The 25,699-nt window shown below is 36.8% G+C and overlaps 1 pseudogene across 1 annotated transcript; it reads left to right on the plus strand.

Annotated features, from left to right (window-relative positions):
• Positions 1–22,326: 22,326 nt before the first annotated feature.
• Positions 22,327–25,443, plus strand: LOC145115783 (uncharacterized; annotated as a pseudogene). Its single transcript, XR_013711706.1, has 14 exons — positions 22,327–22,388; positions 22,492–22,601; positions 22,698–22,816; positions 22,892–22,989; positions 23,075–23,162; positions 23,264–23,401; positions 23,492–23,573; positions 23,653–23,783; positions 24,125–24,172; positions 24,302–24,411; positions 24,488–24,671; positions 24,790–24,875; positions 25,033–25,091; positions 25,180–25,443. The product of XR_013711706.1 is annotated as an uncharacterized LOC145115783 (transcript).
• Positions 25,444–25,699: the final 256 nt, after the last annotated feature.

A 25,699-nucleotide genomic window follows, 5' to 3' on the forward strand; every position in this document is an offset into this window, starting at 1 on the left:
AAAGACCAAAACCACCCAAACAAGTTTAAGACTCAAAAAGTGAGTTTTGGGGGGTGTTTGGGCTGCTATGGGACGTGGCCCGCGTGGTCAGGCATGCAGCCCGCACACAGACATCAGAGTGCCCAGCTTGACCAAATATCTAAATTTTAGTATTTTCTTCATAACTTTTGCATACAGACTCAGATTTACATGTGATTTTTGCCTACATTCATATTTTTACATAAGGAATGAGTTAAAGCAATAAAAATTAGTAATAGAAACTATGAGGGGGTATTTTGGTCATTTTGATTGACCTTTACTTGTATTGTATAGGAAGTACTTAGGGTAGGTGGGTGTTACTTGTGGAAAGGAGCTTTGAAGAGCGTAGCAACCTACATCGGAGAACTAGGTGAGTCCGTGTTGGATTTTCCCACTTTGGGGTACATGGCTAAAATGAATTTTTGATTAACTTGAAAATGTGTTTAAAGTATTTGAAAATGAATTTGCTTTACTTATGAAATGAGTATTCTTGATATTTATGTATAGAATGTGAAAAGCATGTGAAGTAATGATAATAATAACTTGCTCAAGCCATGATATCCCCGTAACGGGATATAGAGGGATCTATCGGGGTGGCGTTACCCCTTCGTGAGATACATTACCTAACGAATATGATGCTAGGGTGGACTGATTATGTTCTTTCCACTTTAGTATAGACTTGGGGGTATTGCTAGACCGTAAGTATAAAAATGGCAATGCTTCAATACCGAGATTAGCCTTTAATGTTAAAAAGGAATGGAATGTAATAGGAAATGTCTTGAAATCTATTATGTTTAACAAAATGTTTTGATGGGATGTGAAAAGAAATGCCTTTTTAAACTGTGTCATGAACAATGAAATGTTTTAACAAATTATGATAAATGTTTTGGGTCTCAAACCCACGTATCTCACGAGACATATTGTCTTACGTATTTTTTTATATGCCATGTATCTCAGGTGATAGCTAAAGGTGTGAATTATTCTAGAAGTAATGAAGTCCATGGGAGACTAGTGGAGCATAAGTTACATTTAGCATTGATCTTTTAAATCTTGGTTTGCTTGCTATGGTTTACTGACACGATGTTAGTAACACCCAAGAGATTTTTTTAAAAACTATTTGTTTAAACTCTAATATTTTGTTAAATAGGTTTGGTTAAACCTTGTTTTCGGATTAAACCATAGCTTTAAATTGGTTTAAAAAAAACATGGGGGTGTTACAGTTGGTATCATAGCCATAGTTTAAGTGAATTAGGATTGGATCATTCCACTCCTAGGCTTAGACTTTGGTTATAGAAAACGTAAAAAAAAAATGATATAGATTGTAATCATTTAAGTTAAGTGGACTTGTAGAATGCTACAATTAGTGCTTCTAAAGTAGTATAGGAAGTGAAACTAGTATATAGATGGTCTAAACGAATGGAACAAATCTCCTCAGTGGTGAAATCAAGGTTGGTTTTGTATGATACGGGTATAATAGTATAGGGCTTGTGCTATTATACACACATGATATATACTCAGACTCGGTGGAACTACTAAGAAGTTCACTGACATGCTTCCCTTCCTTGGGAATACATACCCAATGAAGAGGGTCAGGTGAACCACTACCTTAATGGGCTTCTAGGTGACTACTCCTTGAGAGTGGTCAAATCCACAACACTTGATGAAGCAATTGAGGCGGCCTCTAGAGTGGAAAACATACTCAAGAAAGAAAGTGAGACAAATGGTTGGTGAAAGGAGGAAATTTCATGGTTTTTCGGGATCGCATAAGAGGAGTCACTCCGCATCTAGCTACTTCAAGAGAGATGAAGCCAATGATTGTAGGAAATATGGAAAACGACATGGTGGTGAGTGTAGAGTCGGGTCGGGGGAATGCTTCAAGTGTGGACAAATCGGTCATAAGGCTAAAGATTGTAAATTGAAGGATGTGAGAAATGTGGAATGTTACTTGTGTCATGAGAAGGGGCACTATAGTGCACAATGTCCGAAGAAGGGAAGTGAGACCGTCGGATCTACCGCCAACAAAAGGGTAGAACAAAAAGCTATTGCGGGAAGAGGATACTTGATGTGTGAAGAGGAGGCAAAGACAAACCATGATGTCGTAGCAGGTACACTACTTGTTGACTCTAATCTTACACACATATTATTTGATTCGGGTGCTAGCTACTCCTTTGTATCGCATGAATTTTGTCATAAATTAATTAGACCCTGAGCCACATTGTCCCGATGCTATAGTATTAATATAGCCGATGGTACCCATATCTCACCGAATCACATGTACCCAAATTGCTTTCTAGAGATAAATGGTTAAGACTTTTCTATCGATTTACTTCCAATGGGGATTAACGGATTTGATGTGATAGTCGGAATGGATTGGATGGTAGCTAATAATGCAAAAATATTGTGTGGAAAGAGAATGGTATCCATCAAGACTGCCAAGGGAGAAAAGTACTATGTGTATGGAAATCAGGACAACAAATTTCCTTGTGTGATATCGGCCTTCAAAGCTCAAAAGTGCTTCTCAAAGGGATGTGAATCATTTTTAGCTTATGTCTTTGATGGAAAGAAAGAAAAGGAGAAAATTGAAGAAGTAAAGGTAGTCAATGAGTTTCTCGAAGTCTTCCCGGAAGACTTATCAGGTTTGCCACCCATAAGGCAAGTTGAATTCGGTATTGAACTAGTGTCAGGTGTAAACCCCGTTTCTTGTGCCCCTTACCGTCTAGCTCCAATAGAAATGAGAGAACTTATGTCCCAACTTCAAGAATTACTTAACAAAGGATTTATCCATCCTAGTTCGTCCCCTTGGGGTGCTCCCATGTTATTTGTTAAAAAGAAAGATGGGTCAATGCGTATGTGCATTGACTATAGGGAACTCAACAAGGTCACAATCAAGAATCGATACCCCTTACCTCGCATTGATGACTTGTTTGACCAAATCCAAGGAGCATATTACTTTTCAAAGATCGATCTTCGTTCTGGTTATCACCAAGTTCGAGTGAAAGATGAAGACATTGGCAAGACGGCATTCCGAACGCGTTACATGCATTGCGAGTTCCTTATGATGCCCTTTGGACTCACAAACGCCCCGACCATTTTTACGGATTTTATGAATAGGGTTTGCAAGCCTTTCCTTGATAAGTTCGTCATTGTCTTCATTGATGACATTTTGATATACTTAATAGGTGAAGAAGAGCATGTAGATCACTTACACAAGGTTTTACAGCTACTCAAGAAGGAAAACTCTATGAAAAGTTCTCCAAATGTGAAGTTTGGCTATGAGAAGTTCAATTTTTCGGACACGTGGTGTCTCGTGAATGCATAAAAGTTGACTCGATGAAAATTGAAGCGGTCATGAAATGGGAACCCCCGAAGACTCCAACTGAAGTTAGAAGTTTTATTGGACTAGTCAGTTATTACAAATAGTTTATCCAAGACTTCTCCAAAGTTGTGGTTCCAATCACCCGACTTACCAAGAAAGAAGTTAAATTTGTATGGGGCGAAAAACAAGAAGAAGCGTTTAATATCTTGAAAAAGAAACTATGTGAGGCCCAATCCTCACATTACCTGATGGCCTGGAAAAGTTTATAGTTTATAATGATGCCTCCAAAAAAGGGTTGGGTTGCGTGCTTATGCAACGAGGAAAGGTCATTGCCCATGCTTCGAGGCAATTGAAGGATGCGAAGACTCGGTACACTACTCACGATTTGGAGTTAGCTGCGATTGTCTTTGCCCTAAAAATCTGGAGACACTACCTTTATTGTACGAAGTGCTAATTGTATACGGATCACAAGAGTCTTCAATACATATTTACACAGACAGAATTAAACATGAGGCAAATAAGATGGATAGAACTCATCAATGATTATGATTGTGAGATCATATATCATGAAGGGAAGGAGAATGTGGTGGAAGATTCCCTAAGTAGAAAGACTCATGAGAAACTTGTCAAAGGAAGATCGATGCGAATCGATGTGGTGTCCAACTTAATCGATATGATCAGGGATGCCCAAATTGAAGCTTTCAAATAGGAGAATGTCAATAAGGAGAAATTGGGAAGGAAGATCGAATTTGGTGAGCACCAACAAGGATTGATGACTGTTAAGGGCCGAATATGGGTTCCTAAATATGGAAAGAATCAGAAGCTAGTTTTAGATGAGGCTCATAAATCCAAATACTCCATTCATCCCGGGAGTACCAAGACTTATAGTTATTTGAGACACTACAAGAAAAATGCGATTTTGCTAGGGAAGGAATCCGTTACAAAAAGCTAAAATTTCATTGCAAAAGACGAATAACTACAGAATTTGCAACAGAACAGTTCCATCCCAAAAAACACCGTAACGAAGGTGTTGCAACAAAAACAATAATTTTGTCGCAAATGTGACAATGGAATGAAATCTGTTGTAGATGGTAGTCCGTTGTGTATTCCGTAGTAGGATTCCGTTGCGAATTCCATGGTAGTTCTTCCATCACAAATTCCATTGTAGTGGATCCCTAGCAAATTCCGTGGTTATGAATCCCTAGCAAAATCCGTAGTAATGAATCCCTAGCAAAATTTGTGGTGATGAATCCTTAGTAAAATCTGTGGTAATGAATCCCTAGCAAGATTCGCTGTGATAAATCCCTAGCAAAATCCGTGCTGATGAATCCCTAACAAAATCTGTTGTGATGAAGCCCTAGCCAAATCCGTTGTGATGAATCCATAGCAAAATCCGTTGTGATGAACCGCTAGCAAAATCCATTGCAGTATTCTAGCAAATTTTGTAGGAATACTTTCGTTACAAAGGTAGATAGCTACGGATGGATAATTAATTTACAAATTAATTCGTAATTACCTTTTACAAATATATAAAAACAAAAATAACAAGACTAAGCTGCACAAATGGTCCCTGTGGTTTGCTTAAAATTGCCACTTTGGTCCAAAAAGATTTTGACTAGCACCACAGGTCCAAAGTTTTCATTTTGTTGCGACTTTGGTCCAATTTAATTTAAAAATATTTAAAATGACGAATTTACCCTTGGCATTTTCTTTTTCTGTTTTATTTATTTATTTAAATGTTTTTCTGATTAAAAGAAAAATAAAAAAGAAATTCTCTCTCTCTCTCTCTCTCTCTCTCTCTCTCTCTCTCTTTCTCTCTCTCTCTCTCTCTCTCTCTCTCTCTCTCTCTCTCTCTCTCTCTTAGACAGTATGCCCCCTTTTCTCAAAATCGATCCCTGTTCACAATCGATCCTTCTTCTCTCTCTATTTGAGAACGCTGACCATACACCTCCATTATCCTCAGGCCCTGACCTTCATCGACATAACCATTTCACCATTGTTTGCCTTCATAATCTTCCACCACACTTCATCCTCGGCCGGAGGGGATATAGATTTGAAACAAGGATGAAGCAAAAAAACCATCACCACCACTGTTGTATGCCTCCCTGCTCCTACAATCGGACCACCACCTATTTACGAACCCCTAGTGTTAGAGAAGAAGGATTCTACATTGACGACGGAGAAGAAGGATCATCGCTGCAAACCCTAGCTCATCCCTTTCTTAGATCTTTCATCATCGGAGAAGAAAGGTTATCTGAAGGCGCACGATCTATTTAATCTATGTTCGATCTTCGTCTCCGATTGTGTATCTTTTTTCTTCTTCTATCTCGACTGATGAGCAACGGTGGCGCACCGATCTTCTACCTCACTGTATTTGTGTGTGTTTATCATTTATGGAATATTATTTGTGTGTGAGTATTTATCCCCAAAAAATCGATTAGTTTGTGGGAATCAGATCAGATTCCAGATTCAGATGAAGGAATTATCAGAGCACCTATAGTGTTCACTGGTTTGTAGAGGGAATAAGGACGAAAGCAACAAGGTGTTGGTGGAAATCTCAACGGTAGCAGGTAGTGGTGGCTGGTTTTTACGTTGGCAGTGGGGTGGCGAGGCTGCCTCCGTTACTTTTCTGTCTGGCGCCAAATGATGAGGGAAAAGGGAGGGAATCAATTAGCAGTGATCGGAGAAGGTGTGGTGGTGGTGGCTGGTTCTTCAAGAGAGAGAGGACATTTTAACGGAGAGAGAGAGAGAGAGAGTATTTTTTAATTTCTATAATAAAAATATTCAAAAAAGAAAATACAAAGGATAAATTCAGGGGCAAAACCGTCATTATAAAAATGTTTAAAGCAAATTGGACCAAACTAGCAAGAAAATGAAAAGTTTGGACCTCTGGTGCTAGTCCAAACTTTTTTGGACCACAATGGCAATTTTCAGCTAACCACAGGGACCATTTGTGCAGTTTTGTCTATTAATAAATATTACTTTATTTGATTATTAATATTTTTAATTAATTTTTTGAATTTCTTTTTTATTGGATTAATTCATCTTTATTGGATTATTATATATTAATAAATATTATTTTAACATATAATATTTATTTATTAGTAAGGGTTACTTTATTGGATTATTAATTTTATTTAATTATTTTTTAAAAATTTTTTTTATTAGATTATTACTTTAAATTTATTATTTTTATTTATAATAAATATTATTTTTTAATTATTTTTTTATTTTCTTTTACTTTCTTTATTTTTTAAATAAAAATACCAAAAAATTTCACCTACCCACCTCTCCTAATTTATTTTAAATATTGGGAAGATAACATATTTTGGACAACAACACCACCATCACTCAGTCACTACCACCACTATAAGACTGTCTATATATATATATATATATATATATATATATATATATATATATATATATATATATATATATATATATATATATATATATATATATATATATATATATATATATATATATATATATATATATATATATATATATATACTAGGCGTAACCTCGCGCGTTGCGCAAGAATGCATTTAAGTGGTTAAAATAATTATGGGAAAAAGTAGAAATATGTTGAAATTTACATTTTTAGTCATGTTTTGGGTATTAACCGAATTATCAAATAATATAAAAATCCATCAACATATATTTTGATACTATCTAATATAGTCCATACCTTATAAACTTTGCTTTTACTTTTATACTATCCAATATATATTATAAGTTTTTGTATAACATTAATACAATCTAGTTTTCTTATATCCAATAATATTTTTTGGATAAAATAATAAATAAGTTGTTTTAAATGAGCTATTAATAAACAATATTGAACTAATAAACTTTGTATTACACTATTTATATTACACAAAAACATCCAAGGTTTCATATATGAACTTTCAAATATTAAACATTGAAATTAAGAATGAAATCATACAAAATATATCATTATACATAAATGTCATAAAGAGTTCTAAAATAAGTCGATTAGTAAATATGATATTTAATTTTAATTACATATTTTGCAAGGCGTACATTTGACTTTATGTTGGTGCCCCGAGAATTCTCTTCCTTAATTTGTACCTAAAAATTAAGGTGAATAGGAATATAAAATAGATATTTATTAAGCATTAATATAAATAATTAAAAATGATATGTGAATCTCCTACCACCGGTTAAAGACAACATACCTCTCTTGTGCTATTGATTCCTATGTAAAATAATCCAATATTTTTTTTTTAAAAATAGGTAAAAGAAATTAATAATATAACAATATAATATTTATTAATATATTAATATTATATATTTAAAATAAAATTAACTGATATATAATAATCAGATAAAAAAAGTAATCAAATAAAAAAATTAAAAAAAATTAATGTATAATAGTTCAATAAAATAAAAAAGAAAGAAGAATTAAGATATAATAATTTAATAAATTTAAAAAGAAGAATTGCAGAATTGGTCCTTGTAATTTGGTAAAAAGAGATAACTGCAAAAATAGTCACTGAGGGTAAAATTGTCATTTTAAAAAACTTAACAACCAAATGTTTAACTTAACAAAATAGAGATCAAAACCACAGCTAAACCACAAAATAAGGACCTTTTTTGCTAATAAACTTTTTTTTTGGACCTTACCCAAAGAAATTGGCAAACCACAGGGACCATTTTGCAATTTTGTCTAATTTATAATTAAACCATTGTATTAATCAAGTCTCTCATTTATTTCGGTTTATAATTAAACCATCATAATGATGAATAATAAACAAGTTCATACATATGTTATTTTTGTTAATTTGAACTTAGATTGTTATTTGTGTGCAACCCAATAAGCTAATGCAACATCTGCAATGTTAATAACTAGCTGTGAGAAACCGTATACTAGATGAGTTTATTAAAAAAAAAGTAAATATTAATGTCTACACATGTAAGAGTTTGAATTTATAAGAAAAATGAAAAACATATTGAATTATTGAAACTGAAATACTCGTTTCTTTTTTAAATTTAAATAAATAATTTAAATTAATAAACAAAAAAATAATTGAGCATTAATTTAGAAATTTAAAATTTAGAATGAAAGTTACGTTAATACCATGCGAAATATAATAAAATAGAAAAAAAAACAATAAAACGACATTGAATAAATTAATTTAAAATAACCACCAAATAAAATATAGTGAAATGAATAAGAGTATGACATGTAACAATTTTTTTTTATTTTTTTATTTTTAAGAGTCATATCTCCAACAATACAAACAAACATATATTACTTCTAAGACTAAACTGCACAAATAGTCCTTGTGGTTACTTGAAAATTGCCATTTTGGTGCAAAAAAGTTTGAACTAGCACCAGAGGTCCAAACTTTTCTTTTTATTGTGAGTTTGATCCAATTTAATTTTAACTTTTTTATAATGACGAATTTTCCCCTAAATTTATCCTTTATACTTTCTTTTTTGAATATTTTTATTATAGAAATTAAAAAAGTACCCATCCTCTCCCCTTCTTCTTCCTCTCTCTCTCTATCTCTCCATCATAATGTTTCACCCTATGATACCTTTTGAAGAACCCAAACCACCATCAGTGGAGGTGACGATTGAGGAACTCCTCCTCTGAATCTGGAATCTGATCTGATTCCCACACCACTATACTTTTTCTAGTGTATCTTAAATCACCATTCCTACACCATCGTCGTTGATTTGCTTCACACATCACCGTCTTCAATCTGTTTTAAATGTCACTTTTATGAAACCCTAGCAACACCACCCTTCTCACCGGTTTCTTTTCTGAACATCGATGTCATCGGAAACCCTAGTGTTCTCCCGATTCAGAGAAAGAGGAGAAGAGAAGAACTTATTTGCTTTTAATTCGAGTTTATTGATGATTAACGAGGAACTACTTCTTATTCAAGTTTGTTGTTGTTTGGTTTGCAGGGCTTGACGAAGAACTGTTCGAGTGGAGGTTTGGGAATGGCCACCATTGTTGAAGCTTGAAAAAGTAGATCTAAAATACACGAGGTATGTCGTTCAAACTTGTAACAACACAAAAATCAAGGGTAAAAAAAACATTATTTTTAATATAGCTAAAACCTTGATACCATTTATTTCAAACATTTCAAATCATCATTAAGTAAAACATTTATCAGAGTTCGTCCCAAAATCATTCATTGCGGAATTCATAGGTGTGGGCGCTGCGATCCATCCGAGCCCTTCTTTTCCAAAACGATGATACCTGAAACCAATAAACAAAACTGTAAGCACGAAGCTTAGTGAGTTCCCCAGAGCATACCCCACACAATCCACATAACCACATAATCCATATCACCTATAACAGCTACATAAAACCATATCAATCACATATCCATATCAAACACATATCCATACCAATCACATAGTCATGCATATAAACATAAACGGATGCCGTGGGCTCCCCCCAAGGTCTTACTCTAGGATGTCATGGGCTCCCCCCATGGTCTTACACCTAAGTGCCATAGGCTCCCCCCATGGTCTTTAATAGGAAAGTCATGGGCTCTCCACATGGTCTTACGTCCGGTGCAATGGGCTCCCCCCATGGTCTTTAATAGGAAAGCCATGGGCTCTCCACATGGTCTTACATCCGGTGTCATGGGCTCCCCCATGGTCTTCCATGAAAATATCACAAAGACAGCTAGCATAACACATACCACATAGTCAATAGCATACTACATACTCACTAGCATACCACATATACATGCATACCAGACATATCAGTAATGAATCTACAATAAACACTACAACGAACTGAATCCTTAGACCCATTGGTATGGTGAGGAGACTCACCTGACACTGCCGAAGTCTCACAGATAAAACTCCAGTGCTGATTGACAGGTTCCCGAACTGTCAACATCAAACAATACCCAATTAATAATTGGGTTACAAGCCCAAGGTCCAACTCACACTCCAAATACCCAAAAGTTAAGTAATGGGCCAAAGCCCAACATATGGCCTAATTTTCCAAATTGGGCTCAAACCCTCACATGGGCCTTATTCTAAAGACCATCCAAATATTTTTGTCCATTTCTTGTTCTTGGATAGCCCAGTCACTAAAGTCCAATAGAAAGGCCCAACTCAAGGCCCAAGTGAAATTAGGGTTTTCACATGAAATGATGATTATGTTTAAGTGTTTCTCACTTAACCTATTAAGGACTTAATCCATTAAGTCCATCACTCTACTAGATAAGTCATATGGTGTGATTGGGTGCAATTCACAATTCCAATGGCCCAAATGTGTGTCCTAATAAGTCCAAGGCCCACAAATCCAATGTTAGGGTTTTCTAAACCCTAATTAGGGTTTCCACCCAATCATAGCCCAATATGCCCAAAACTAAATGTTTAAGCCTATTAGGGTTTCAACGGTCAATTAGGGTTTTGCTAATCGGGCACCACCCACTACCACCTCGGGTAGTGGTGGTCAACGGGGGCCTCACGGAGGCGGCGGCCACCTCACGGTGGTGGTTAGGGTTCATGTCCAATCGAGTCCAAGCACTCCAAAAGCAATCCAAGCACAACTAAGCACACCGCCACCCAACCCGGCGACAGGTGGCGGCAAGAGGCGGCAGCCACCACCTCACGGTGGTGGTTATAGTTTTCTATTATTATTTCGGGCACCATTTACAATTTACAACTCAATAACACACACACACACTAATATAAACATACACACACACAACCACCCTTGCGGTGGCCGGTGGTGGTACACGGTGGCAGCCACCACCTCACGGTGGTGGTGGTGGCCTCCTAGGTTTTACAGCCACACAAAACCCACACACACTCACTTCATACTACACTCCATCGGAGAATAAACACGCACCCACCAATATATGTCTATAGCCACCCATAGACGGTGGTCAGAGGTGGCAGAAAAACAAAGTGGCGGCAGCCACAACAAGCCACGATGACAACAACGACTACAATGTTGGTTTCTCCGACGATCTCTACCTCGTCCATGTCTTCGTCGGTGACGGAATCACCAGTGGGTCGAGCAGCAGTGGGGAGATGGCGGAACAGAAGAGCGCGAAGAGGGTGGCGGTTCCACCGGAAATAGCGACAACGATGCCCCAGGGTGAGTTTATTCCGATCTCTCGCTGCCACGACGTCAAATGGAGGTCTCCGTCTTCAATGGGGTGGCACATCGGCGACTCGGTGGTAGGAGAAGCAAGAGGGTGGCGACCGACCATAGAGGGAAGGAAAGGTGGCGGCTGCTCAAATATTTAGGGTTAGGGTTGATGCCCGGTGACGGTGGGGTTATATACCCGGAGTTAAAAACATCATCCCATAACGACATATATAGTCCCTCCCTTCAGAAATATTTTCGAAATAAGCCCCATATTTACCCTTTAAACCCATTCTTTAGAAAACCTTACAATTTAAGTCTGTAAATTACCTTTTTAACCCTGCCTCCTGAAATCCTTTACAAATTAAGTCCAACAGTTACCTAACAACCCCTCCTCAACAAATCCTTTTCAAATTTGATTCGGAATTTACTCTTTAGCCCTCAGCATTCCAAATTCTTTCCAATTTAAGTCCAATGATCACACTTCAGCCATGTTAACATTTTTAGTCCCTCCTCCTCTCATTCTTTTCAACTTAAGTTCCAATAATTACCATGGAGCCCCTGTTTCATAAATATTTACAACCTAAATCCGGATTTCACACTTTTAACCCCCAACTTCTAATATAGTAGCAATTAACTCCTCGAGACCAACACCTTGCTATATAATTATTTATTTTAGGGCTACTATTCATTCATTAATTTGTTTATTTATTTAGTAAATAAACAGGGTGTTACAACTCTCCCCCACTTAAATTAGATTTCGTCCTCGAAATCATTCCTTACCATTCCTTACACACTCAACCACTCTAGTAACATGTTCACCATCCTGGACACACCCTAGCCTTCCCAGGATAGTCATGACCAATCTTCACAACGCCCTAAAATCCGCAGGGGAACGAATTCCTCGCAACAAGATCACATCTACTCTGTCTGAAATCTGTTGTCTTGAGATGGTCTGCTTCCCTGACAGACCACTCATACTGAATCATTGTCGTTGAATCCAGTCCGTTTATCCCTTAGCTGACTACTCAACTTCTAATAGCTCAAGGTTCCCACTATAAAATAGGATCACATACCTAATTATCCATGCAGATCACTTATACTTGGCCAAGGCTCAGCTAATCCCTCTATGAGTGACTTGTCACTTCCCAATCAACCAGCAATTCCGTCCGTACTTGCAACCCAAACCACAAATACCATCACTGCCCAAACGTTGAAACTGCCCGAACACTGAGCTACCTGAAGTAGTATGCTGCTACATAGCTGCTTCCCAGAATCTATCGAGACCTTCTTGATCTCAATTCATCCATCAGTCATCTGAAATACCGGGTTCCAACGCGGTCGCTGAGCTAAAAGTGGTTGCTACCTGACCAATGGTAGCCTTATATCACCAACGACCTTAAGCAATCCCTGGCTTCCTTGATCTTATAATTGTAGTGGTGTTACTACAATCTTATCACTGGCTCAACCAGATCTAATCCGTCTGGGTAATTTTGAAATCCAATCTGTGGATTTCCATATCCTCACTGCTACACCCGTACTAGTGAGTACTATGGTTCCTTCCGCGTCCTAACAACGCGTTCACGCTATCTACTAACCTAGTGAATGATGCAACTACACCCACAGAATTACATCACTCTAGCACTATTTGCTGCTAGTGAATGCTACGGCTACCCCCGTAGTCTTACATCACTTCCCAAATCGGGTCGAACACGCACTCGACCTAACACTCAACTGAACTTGAGTCCTAACTGGAGCTCTAACCTGGTTCCCGAAACCTGCTGTCTGATGCCAAGTAAAAACATGAACCAAACGTTGGAACGTTTTCTGAACTCCCAACTCACCCAATCCTCAACCTAGAAGACCACTCGACCGTCTTCCATCCTGACAGGGATGCGAAACTCGTCCTAGTTTCATCCTATTTCTGCTCGTGGATACCTGATCGATTCTCCCCCACTTAGTTTCAGCTAAGTCTTCACGGCATGTGAGAGTTGAAGGGTTCCCCATCCTTCTTACTTTCTAATAGTCAACTGTCAACAATCTATGCTTACCAATGCTAACGATCAATTACCAGTTAAACCCTAAGATCGGCCATCCTCTGAAATCCTAAAGAGTACTCTTGAAATCTGGTCCAGTTTGACACCTCAATCCACCTCCTATGCTGATAACTGGAGGCCTCAATCTTCACTCTGGCCGACGAATCCTCCTTCCCACTCCCAATCTTGCAGCACCACTGAACTCTAACCGAACACAGCCCATGCGATAATACCATTCTCTTGAAACATCCAATTCCCCAACACTCATGCATCTAACACCCGCAACTGACACTACCATCTTCCTGCTACCAATCCTTTCCTAGCAACGGTGGTGCCTTGAACTCCAAAGTTCTTCCATAGACAGCTGGCGACCATACCCGAACAATGATAGAACCACTGAATTCTGACTTCACTGGAGAACTATCGCTCTAATCCTGACCCAATATCCTCTAAATAATACTCATGCACAAGTTTCAACCCAAATCTGGAATTATAACAGCGCACACGGAACTCACTCCGCAAGATACGTCCCTCTGTAGGTTCATCAAGGACTTTTCGGCATGCAGGATGGCATATATGATCCTTGATAACCCAAACAATAGCAGAAAACCGTCCCGAGATCCTACTTATCCAAACTAACTCAAAATTCCAAAGTGGTACGTGTTCCCAACATCCACCTAGTAGCAGTAGAAGATGACATACCCGCAACATCTGGATGAATCCTAATCACCTTTTGCTGACATGACCAACCCCGCTACCCTGTAACAGCCTAAACCCTTGGAGCAACAAACTTCCTTGTGCACTTTCCCGTACGTGCTGCACTGACTCCGTCCCTACTGGCCTTCCACCCGATGATCAGAAGTCATGGGTCTCTTCCCGGGACCCTCTACTATACGCACCTGGCACGAACCTCTCTTCTTAAAGTGCTCCAAATCGATCTCGCATCCTCGAACTTAAAAGTCATATCCTCCAGAGTCTGACACACTGTCACGCTCACTAGTTCACTTGCCAATGGCTAAGCTGCAACAACTGGTACATCCTCTGTCCCCAAACCGGATCACAAACTCCTCCCCGAAGCTTCTCAGATTCTCCAAGACTCTCACCGATTTGAGTATGCATCCTGTGATTTGAGTAGTACGGGCCCAATACTACCTTCCACACCTATCCATACTTTCCTCAGCAATCCTCCCGAATCCTCCAAGTCACTTCCTCAAACTGATACACCCGGTCGCACTAAACCTCACTAATAACCCACTGAAACATATCCCAGGCTTTCCTAGGTTCCCAACTAACCCAGTCCTCAACTGCTGAAAGATTCCCAGTAATGTCAACTAGCCACCTCATGAATATAGCCACATGCAATAGAGATCAGATAATCCTTCGAGTAAAAGACCCATCCCTAGAACGGTTGGACTCAAACAAGAGCTGCGCAATAGGGTCAAATCTATCACTCTGAGATTATCCAGCCTGTGCCACATGTGACTTAGTATATTCACTTAATAGCTAGCTCACATTACTAAGAGTCCCACAAAGCACAAAGCAAGCAACATTCAGACAATGGAAAATCTAACCATGATATTCCAGTCACACCATTCTATCCTCTAATCAAGAATCTGTACATGCAATTCAAAGGCTCATACAATCAGGCATAACCTAAACAGGCTATCCTATCACTAACTGATCAGTACTAGCATGCAAGTTTATAAGCACATACAATAGAGAATATAAGGCATCCTTCCTAGATTCTTAGCCCTAATCTAGCATGTAGTTCTCATAATCATATCATATCATAACATAACATGTATGGGTATCTTGGGGAAAACTTACTTGAGCTCGATTGATTGCACGCATCACACACCTTGTTCTTTTCAAAATCTTGTCAAGCTTCTTTGTATAAAATGATTTTACTTTTGAAAATTTGTCATACCAAGTCCTTAGTTTGAGTCCAGACACACTCGAGAGTATGTCCGAATCCCTCAAACCAAGGCTCTGATACCAACTTGTAACAACCCAAAAATCAAGGGTAAAAAAATATATTTATTTTTAATATAGCTAAAACCTAGATACCCTTTATTTCAAACATTTCAAATCATCATTAAGTAAAACATTTATCAGAGTTCGTCCCAAAATCATTCATTGAGGAATTCATAGGTGTGTGCGCTGCGATCCATCCGAGCCCTTCTTTTCCAAAACGATGATACCTGAAACCAATAAACAAAATTGTAAGCACAAAGCTTAGTGGGTTCCCCAGAGCATACCCCACACAATCCACATAACCACATAATCCATATAAGCTATAACAGCTACATAAAACCATATCAATCACATAGCCATGCATATAAACATATACGGATGCCGTGGGCTCCCCCCTAAGGTCTTACTCCAGGATGCCATGGGCTCCCCCCATGGTCTTACACCTAAGTGCCATGGGCTCCCCCATGGTCTTTAATAGGAAAGCCATGGGCTCTCCACATGGTCTTACGTCCGGTGCCATGGGCTCCCCCATGGTCTTTAATAGGAAAGCCATGGGCTCTCCACATGGTCTTACATCCGGTGCCATGGGCTCCCCCCATGGTCTTCCATGCAAATATCACAAAGACAGCTAGCATAACACATACCACATAGTCAATAGCATACTACATACTCACTAGCATACCACATATACATGCATACCAGACATATCAGTAATGAATCTACAATAAACACTACAATGAACTGAATAGGCCAGCCTTGGTGCCTTAGACCCATTGGTATGGTGAGAAGACTCACCTGACACTGCCGAAGTCCCGCAGATAAAACTCCAGTGCTGATTGACAGGTTCCCGAACTGTCAACATCAAACAATACCCAATTAATAATTGGGTTCCAAGCCCAAGGTCCAACTCACACTCCAAAGGCCCAAAAGTCAAGTAATGGGCCAAAGCCCAACATATGGCCCAATTTTCCAAATTGGGGCCAAACCCTCACATGGGCCTTACCCTAAAGCCCATCCAAATATTTTTGTCCATCTACTTGTTCTTGGATAGCCCATGAGTAGCCCAGTCACTAAAGTCCAATAGAAAGGCCCAATTCAAGGCCCAAGTGAAATTAGGGTTTTCACATGAAATAATGATTAGGGTTAAGTGTTTCTCACTTAACCTATTAAGGAATTAATCCATTAAGTCCATCACTCTACTAGATAAGTCATATGGTGTGATTGGGTGCAATTCACAATTCCAATGGCCCAAATGTGGGTCCCAATAAGTCCAAGGCCCATAAATCCAATGTTAGGGTTTTCTAAACCCTAATTAGGGTTTCCACCCAATCATAGCCCAATAGGCCCAAAACTAAATCTTTAAACCCATTAGGTTTTCAACAGGTCAATTAGGGTTTTTCTAGTCGGGCACCACCCACTACCACCTCGGGTAGTGGTGGTCAATGACGGCAGCCACCACCTCACGGTGGTGGTTAGGGTTTCTAGTCTAATCAAGTCCAAGCACTCCAAAAGCAATCCAAGCACAACTAAGCACACCGCCACCCAACCTGGCGGCAGGTGGCCGCAGCCACCACCTCACGGTTGTGGTTATAGTTTTCTATTATTATTTCGGGCACCATTTACAATTTACAACTCAATAACACACACACACACTAATATAAACATACACACAGCCACCCTTGTGGTGGCCGGTGGTGGTACACGGTGGCAGCCACCACCTCACGGTGGTGGTGGTGGCCTCCTAGGTTTTCCAGCCACACAAAACCCACACACACTCACTTCATACTACACTCCATCGGAGAATAAACACACACCCACCAATATATGCCCACAGCCACCCACACACGGTGGTCGAAGGTGGCAGAAAATCAAAGTGGAGGCAGCCACCACAAGCCACGATGACAACAACGGCTACAACGTTGGTTTCTCCGACGATCTCTACTTCGTCCATGTCTTCGCGCGGAGACGGAATCACCGGTGGGTCGAGCAGTAGTGGGGAGATGGCGATACAGAAGAGCGCGAAGAGGGTGGCGGTTCCACTGTAAATAGCGACAACGATGCCCCAGGGTGAGTTTATTTCGATCTCTCGCTGCCACGACGTCATATGGAGGTCTCCGTCTTCAATGTGGGTGGCACAACGGCGGCTCGGTGGTAGGAGAAACAAGAGGGTGGCGGCCGACCATAGAGGGAAGGAAAGGTGGCGGCTGCTCAAATAATTAGGGTTAGGGTTGATGCTCGGTGACGCTGGGGTTATATACCCGGAGTTAAAAACTTCATCCCATAACGACATATATAGTCCCTCCCTTCGGAAATATTTTCGAAATAAGCCCCATATTTACCCTTTAAACCCTGCCTCCTGAAATCCTTTACAAATTAAGTCCAACAGTTACCTAACAGCCCCTCCTCAACAAATCCTTTTCAAATTTGATCCGAAATTTACTCTTTAGCCCTCAGCAATCAAAATTCTTTCCAATTTAAGTCCAATGATCACACTTCAGCCATGTTAACATTTTTAGTCCCTCCTCCTCTCATTCTTTTCAACTTAAGTTCCAATAATTACCATGGAGCCCCTGTCTTCATAAATATTTACAACCTAAATCCAGATTTCACACTTTTAACCCCCAACTTATAATATAGTAGCAATTAACTCCTCGAGACCAACACATTGCTATATAATTATTTATTTTAGGGCTACTATTCATTCATTAATTTGTTTATTTATTTAGTAAATAAACGGGGCGTTACAAAAATGTTGTTTTGAAGAACACGATGTATGTTGATCATACCGGAGAAGACGAACTGAGAAAGGGGGTGATGACTTCGGTCGTCGTTCGATGACAGATCGAGTCAGATCGATTTCATCATTAATTTCTACATCTGGATCGATTTCTATATTTTGGTTCGGTTTTTCTGAATCTGCATTATGTAGATCGATTTCCTGGGTTTATTCATATTGCTTTATGGGTTTTTGTCCATCTAGATCGATTCAAGAATCCAAATAAAATTTATGCATTATTATCTTTTGATAATTCCAATTTTTAGGGTATTTTCCATTGAAGTGTTCTTAGGTAATTTTCTAGATTTCAGTTGGTTTCGTGTTTGGATGATATTCTGTTAAATGATCTTTTGATTGAATCAATGTGTTGAATGAATTTTGTTTTTGATCAAGATAAGTTTTAATTGAGCATCGGTGTTAATTATGAAAGACTAGACCTGATTTTTAATGGTAATTAATGTTTTTTAATCTGATTTTCGAAATGATTTTGGTGATGAACGAAGATGAAGGATCAAAACTGAATGAAGGCGATAATATGATTATCGAATGATTAGAGAAACTGATGGTTCAATGTTGTTTCTTTGAAGAAGATGCATTGAGATTTTGAAGCTTGTACTCATTTCGATGATGGTGTAATAAAAAAAATATCTGGCCCAATTCAAAAAAAATAAAATAAAATGTGTTCATGGTTTGAGTTACTGCAGGTGAAGGATGGGAAGAAGATGATGGAGTAGGTGTTTTTTTTTTTTTTTTTTCTTTGAGAGAGAGAAAGAGAGAGAGAGAAAGTTTCTTTTTTATTTTTCTTTTAATCAGAAAAACATTTAAATAAAAAAATAGAAAAAGAAAATACCAAGGGTAAATCTGTCATTTTAAATATTTTTAAATCAAACTGGACCAAAGTCGCAACAAAATAAAAACTTTAGACCTGTGATGCTAGTCAAAACCTTTTTGGACAAAAGTAGCAATTTTGAGCAAACCAGAGAGACATTTGTACAATTTAGTCTACTTCTAATTATTTTCGTAAATCATGTTTTTTCCAAATTATATTGCTTTTGTTGAGCGATATATGATTAACAAAAGTTTAATATCACTTGAAGTTTGCTTAATATGACCATTACACACGGGTGATCCTAAGTTTTGATCTTACACTAGTTTGATATGCGTTTGATCTTCAATCGGAAATCCCTTCATGTGTTATCTTTTTAGCATATTTCCCGAGATCCATTTCACTACAAGAAAACTGCTTATTAGTGACCATTTTTTTAGTTACGACGTAAAATCTGGTCACTAAATGCACAGTTCAGCGACCATATATTAAGTCGTCAATGAATTTTGGGTAATGCTACAAATTTAGTGACGAGTACTATTATAGTCGTCACTCGCCGGTCACTAAATTATAAAATTGAATTAAAATATTTTTTTTTAATATCATAACAAATATTAGTGACTAAAAATAATGGTCACTCGTTTACAAACTTAATGACCAAAATTAATGGTCACTGCGTTGTAACATTAATGACCAAATATTGTGGTCACTAGAAAATTAAACAAAAAATATTATATTTTATTTAAAATAATTACGTTTTGAGAGTTAAATTTAGTTGAATATTATTTTATTAGAAATGTAGCAATTTTTAACCGTTGGGTCTTTTTTATTAATAAATTCAAAGATAAGGGTGTTTTATATAACTTTTCGAAAGTTAACTTTGCGTTTCCCCTAAATCCAGAATCTACGCTAGCGTTTGATTCTTTTACTAGGGTTACGTGTAGGCATTTAAATAAAAAAACATTTAAATAAAAAAATAGAAAAAGAAAATACCAAGGGTAAATCTGTCATTTTAAATATTTTTAAATCAAACTGGACCAAAGTCGCAACAAAATAAAAACTTTAGACCTGTGATGCTAGTCAAAACCTTTTTGGACAAAAGTAGCAATTTTGAGCAAACCAGAGAGACATTTGTACAATTTAGTCTACTTCTAATTATTTTCGTAAATCATGTTTTTTCCAGATTATATTGCTTTTGTTGAGCGATATATGATTAACAAAAGTTTAATATCACTTGAAGTTTGCTTAATATGACCATTACACACGGGTGATCCTAAGTTTTGATCTTACACTAGTTTGATATGCGTTTGATCTTCAATCGGAAATCCCTTCATGTGTTATCTTTTTAGCATATTTCCCGAGATCCATTTCACTACAAGAAAACTGCTTATTAGTGACCATTTTTTTAGTTACGACGTAAAATCTGGTCACTAAATGCACAGTTCAGCGACCATATATTAAGTCGTCAATGAATTTTGGGTAATGCTACAAATTTAGTGACGAGTACTATTATAGTCGTCACTCGCCGGTCACTAAATTATAAAATTGAATTAAAATATTTTTTTTAATATCATAACAAATATTAGTGACTAAAAATAATGGTCACTCGTTTACAAATTTAATGACCAAAATTAATGGTCACTGCGTTGTAACATTAATGACCAAATATTGTGGTCACTAGAAAATTAAACAAAAAATATTATATTTTATTTAAAATAATTACGTTTTGAGAGTTAAATTTAGTTGAATATTATTTTATTAGAAATGTAGCAATTTTTAACCGTTGGGTCTTTTTTATTAATAAATTCAAAGATGAGGGTGTTTTATATAACTTTTCGAAAGTTAACTTTGCGTTTCCCCTAAATCCAGAATCTACGCTAGCGTTTGATTCTTTTACTAGGGTTACGTGTAGGCATTTGATCGTCGATTTGAACCAATCTTCCAACTTCATCGCAAATTTCCCTCTCGGTCGGGCCCAAATCAAGTCGACATCGTAAAACGAACTGCAACTGGCTTCATCATTTTCAGTATTTCTCTCAGTCGGTCACGAAGAACCACTATTGGCGATCTTACTCTCGCAATCGTTGTCCATCGATAAGTTTTGGTGCCCTCCACCATCGGCAAGTCGATCGCTGCCTGAATCCATTGTGAGGAAGATGTCGGCCTCCACCGTCAAGCCGACGACCGCGATTTCAGCTAAGCTCTGTTTCCGTTTCTGATTTTATTGTAATACAATACTACTTTGTGTTATATTGATTTCCAAGCAATTATCACTGAATAAATCTATGTATGTATAATACTATTCTAAATGTGTTTGAGTTCAAGTCTAACTGCCTAAATATGTGTGTCTGATTTCAATTATTGCTGGATGGATTCACTTTACTGGAAATTAGGCTCAAGTGTTTCAAGAGGTCGGTCAATCTACCCTAAACTCTTTAATTTGCTAGCATAAGTTTATTCAGGTTCTTTCTCTCTCTACTCGCACAAAGTTTAGCATTTTATATGGTTATTTAAACAAATCATGTGTTTACTTGAACATCCAAAATGAAAAATTATTTATATTTAACAACAGATAAAACTGAGGTGTATCTGTTCATCTGTTGTTATTTAAACAAATCATGTGTCAAAGAAAGATACTCTCAAAGCACGTGAACAGTCTGCAAAGTTAGTTTGTTTTCATTCCCTATTTTTTTAATAACATTGAGATTTTGCTATAACTTGTTGGAGTTAATGTATTTTTTTTTGTATAGAACTACAACAAAAATAAGTGAAATGTTGGGGAATGTGAATACAAACAGTGCCCTTTCAGCATTTGAGAAGATGGATGAAAAAAGTTCTCTTTCTTTCTATGTTCTATCTTAAAACAAAACAAAAGACATGAATGCCTTTCTAACTTTTTTTTTGATGTCCTGTTAGTTATGACCATGGAGTCTCAAGCAGAAGCCCTTAATCAGCTAACAACTGATGATCTTGAAGGAAAATGCAAGAAATTATAAAAAAGAAATGGGAGATGACTTTGTTTCTGTTGAACGTCTTGTTTTGGCATTCCCTTTGGATAAGAGGTTTGGAAAGCAATTGTTCAGCAACTTGCAGTTAAGTGAGAAGTCATTAAAGGATGTTGTGCAAGTTGTTCGTGGAAGTCAGAAAGTAACTGATCAAAGTAAAAACATTTACCTTCCTAGTTTCACTTTCACTGGTTAATTCTTATTTCCTTCCTCAAACTTGTTATTTTGTAATGTCTGTTGTTTTTATATTTTTATACTGATCAAAGTCAAAATGCAGAATGATGAGGTTATATGGCAAGTTCTCAGGCATAAACACTGCAGTTATATGGCCAAGTAAGTCTTGGGCAATTTTGTCATTAATGTGCTGAAAAGTTACCTAAATGTTAAAACTGTTTCATCCCACTTTTTATTTTATTTTTATTATTTATTTTATCAGAATTACTGCTGGAATTTTTTGCCGAAATGAGTACAATTTAACTGGAATTTGTAACTGAAGCTCATGTCCACTAGCCAATAGTCGTTATGCAACCATCCGTGATCATGATGGTATTTTTCTAAACCCTAAACCCTAGGGGTAAAATTGTCATTTTTATAGTAAAATTATCTGGTTATATACTTTATGCATAACTTTCTATTTTGCAGGAGTCTTTTACTTGTATATGAAAACCATAGAGAGAGCTCATATGCCAAACAAGTTGTGGGAAAGAGTGAAACTGCCTCGCAATTACGAAAAAGCCCTTGAAATCATCGACAAAAATCTGGTACAAAACTTCATTTATATCCTTTTGAGTTTCTTTAAATGAAATTAAAAATTAAAATCGAGTTAAAATCAACAGATGTATTGGCCAAAGTTTCTTGTACACAAGGCAAAACAACGGTCGACTAAAATGACACAAATGCGTATACGCATGAGGAAGCTTGCCCTTAAAATAAGGTTTTTTTTTTTTCTTTTTAAAAAAAATATCTTATTTGTTCTATTTCCATAATTATAATTAACCAAAATATATAAACTTTCATAGGGAAAAGATAATGACAAGTCCAAGAAAAGAAAAGAAGTGAGAAGCTAGAAGAGAGGAAAAGGCTGAAAAGGCAGCAGTATTGGACAAGGTTTAATTTTTTATTTTTAAAAACTTATAAAATATTTCAGCTTTATTTTTTTTTAATAAAATGTTTTCATAATTTTAATAATTAATATTTCTATTGTCCAGAATATCGAAAAGGAATTGTTGGAGCGTTTAAAAAATGGAACTTATGGTAGTGAGATAGTTAATGTTCATGCTGAAGCATTTAATAAGTTTATCGAACAATTTGAGGGACCAGAAAAGGATGTTAATGAAGAGTACAAGGTTTGTTAGTAGAATTTATTTTTCCCAAACTACCCTTTTGTTTTTTTCTTTAATTATTTTGTATAAATGTAAATATTTTCTGGAAAACAGGTGGAAACGGAATTTGTTGAAGGCGAGTATGAAGAGGAAGATGATATGGAGGATTACAATGGTCTTCCAACCGGTTCCGATGGTAAGTCGAGGGCGATTTTGTAATTTTCTTGACTTATTTTATTAATTATTAATTATTAGTTAAACTATAAATGGATTAGTGGATGATGAAGATGAAGATGATGATGCTGAGGTGGCAGCAGATAGAAAGAGAGGAAGGAAAGATTCCAAATATGCTTTGAAGAAACAGGAGAGAGATGCTAAGAAGAAGAAAGGAAGAGTACTTGTTGAGGTAAAACTGTTGAACAACAAATTACAATGTTTATTTTTTCACCTGAAAAATATGGGAATGATTTGACCTTGAAGGGAAATATGAGGCACCTGAAAAATATGTGAATGATTTGACCCTGAAAGAAACTTGTTATTATGTAATGGTTTTTACCGGTTCACATGAACACCGGTTTTTTGGCCTTTAAGAACCGTATCAGGGACCGGTTCCCGGTCGAACCGGTCCGGTTTTCAAAACATGGGTCATATGTGAATGTGATGTAAGAAGCTCATATCTGATTTAAGCTCTTATACATTTACATTTCTGCAATCAAGTGTCATATTAATTGACGATTTGTTCAACAGGTTGCTGCAAAAGTTGCAAAAGGGGAACTAAACTCTGCATTTGCCATTGTTAGACCTCCTGGACACCATAGTAAGAGTGATCAATATTCAATGCAATGATACATACAGTTTGTCAAATCAACCATTGACTACTATCTTATGAATTATCTAAATTAATTCTTCTTATGTATATTGCAGGAATTAGGTATTAACAAGATACTAATTGTTGATTGGGATGTTTATCATGGAAATGGTACTCAAAAGACCTTCTATAAGGACTCCCAAGTGTTGTTCTTCTCTGTACACAGGTAAATGATTAGTTTCCAATATTAATAATAATCTCTTATTAAAACTTTTTTGGTTTAAAACTATAAATAATGCGAGGGATGAGTATGGGACTTTTTATCCCTGTGGTGATGATGGATCATATGACATGAAGGGTGATGGAGAAGGTGAAGGATACAATATAAATGTTCCATGGGAGAATGGAAAATGTGGTGATGCAGATTATATTGCAGCATGGGACCATATACTGATCCCTGTTGCAAGAGAATTTAAACGTGTTCAAGTAAGATTGTTTATCTTGTAGTATGGTTCCAACATTCCATTTTTTATAAATATCATTGTTGATTGATTTTTTTTGTTATTATTAATGGTCTTGATTTAGCCCTTTTTGTAAATTTCAGTCAAATATTGGTGCCAAAAAACATGCAATTGTGATGGACACATGCAACAATTATCTCTAGAAGAGAACCAATGGTTCGCATTACAGGTATCAGCATCAAAAACACTAAATTTTTAGCTTTTTTATATTGATTAATCAATTGTGAGTTTTATTTGTCTTTTAAGTTCTATATTAAGTCAAAACTTTCTTGATAAGGAATGAAGTATGTAATGGGGTTAGTTCTAATTATGAATATGAAATTCAGTATGGAGTAACAGATAGTGGCTTTTCTGGAGTAAGAGCTCTAACCAAGCTTTGACTGCTGTAAGTTTGTAAGTTTCTTTGATTGATGGATTTTTGTCAAGTAAAAAAAGTAAATTGTGTTAACTGAAATCACATACATGTATTGCAGATTAAGATAACATCTTTGTTTGGGCATCATTTGAAAGAGTAATAGATTAATGTATTGCAATACCATTTCACCTACGTTGCTGAAAGGATCAAGAGAATGTAAAGGCATTTATTGTAAAAAAAACTAGGAAGAGTTGAATCTTTTCTTTATTTGGTTTTTTTGTGTAATTTGCTGAAAAGTTGTATGTCTGCATGATAATTTAAGACTGTACCAAATGGAAAATAATTTTCCCCAAGCTTTTCGTTTTTAGCTATTGTGGGTTTGTTTAAATTTGAGAATAATTTTTGTTTATCAATGAATAATAGTATATTTTACCATTGACTAGTTACTTAAGTGGGTCAAAAATCAATGACGGACTTTTTATGGTCATTAATTGGATAAACCAGTGATGACTTTGTATAGTCACTAATTGAATAACAGTGACGAATTTTTATGGTCACTAATTGGATAAACCAGTGACGACTTTGTATAGTCACTAATTGAATAACAGTGACGAATTTTTATGGTCACTAATTGGATA

The sequence above is a fragment of the Lactuca virosa genome, chromosome 5 (assembly GCF_052849685.1).
Source record: "Lactuca virosa cultivar CGN04683 chromosome 5, Lactuca_virosa_CGN04683_v6, whole genome shotgun sequence".
Taxonomy (NCBI): Eukaryota; Viridiplantae; Streptophyta; class Magnoliopsida; order Asterales; family Asteraceae; genus Lactuca; species Lactuca virosa.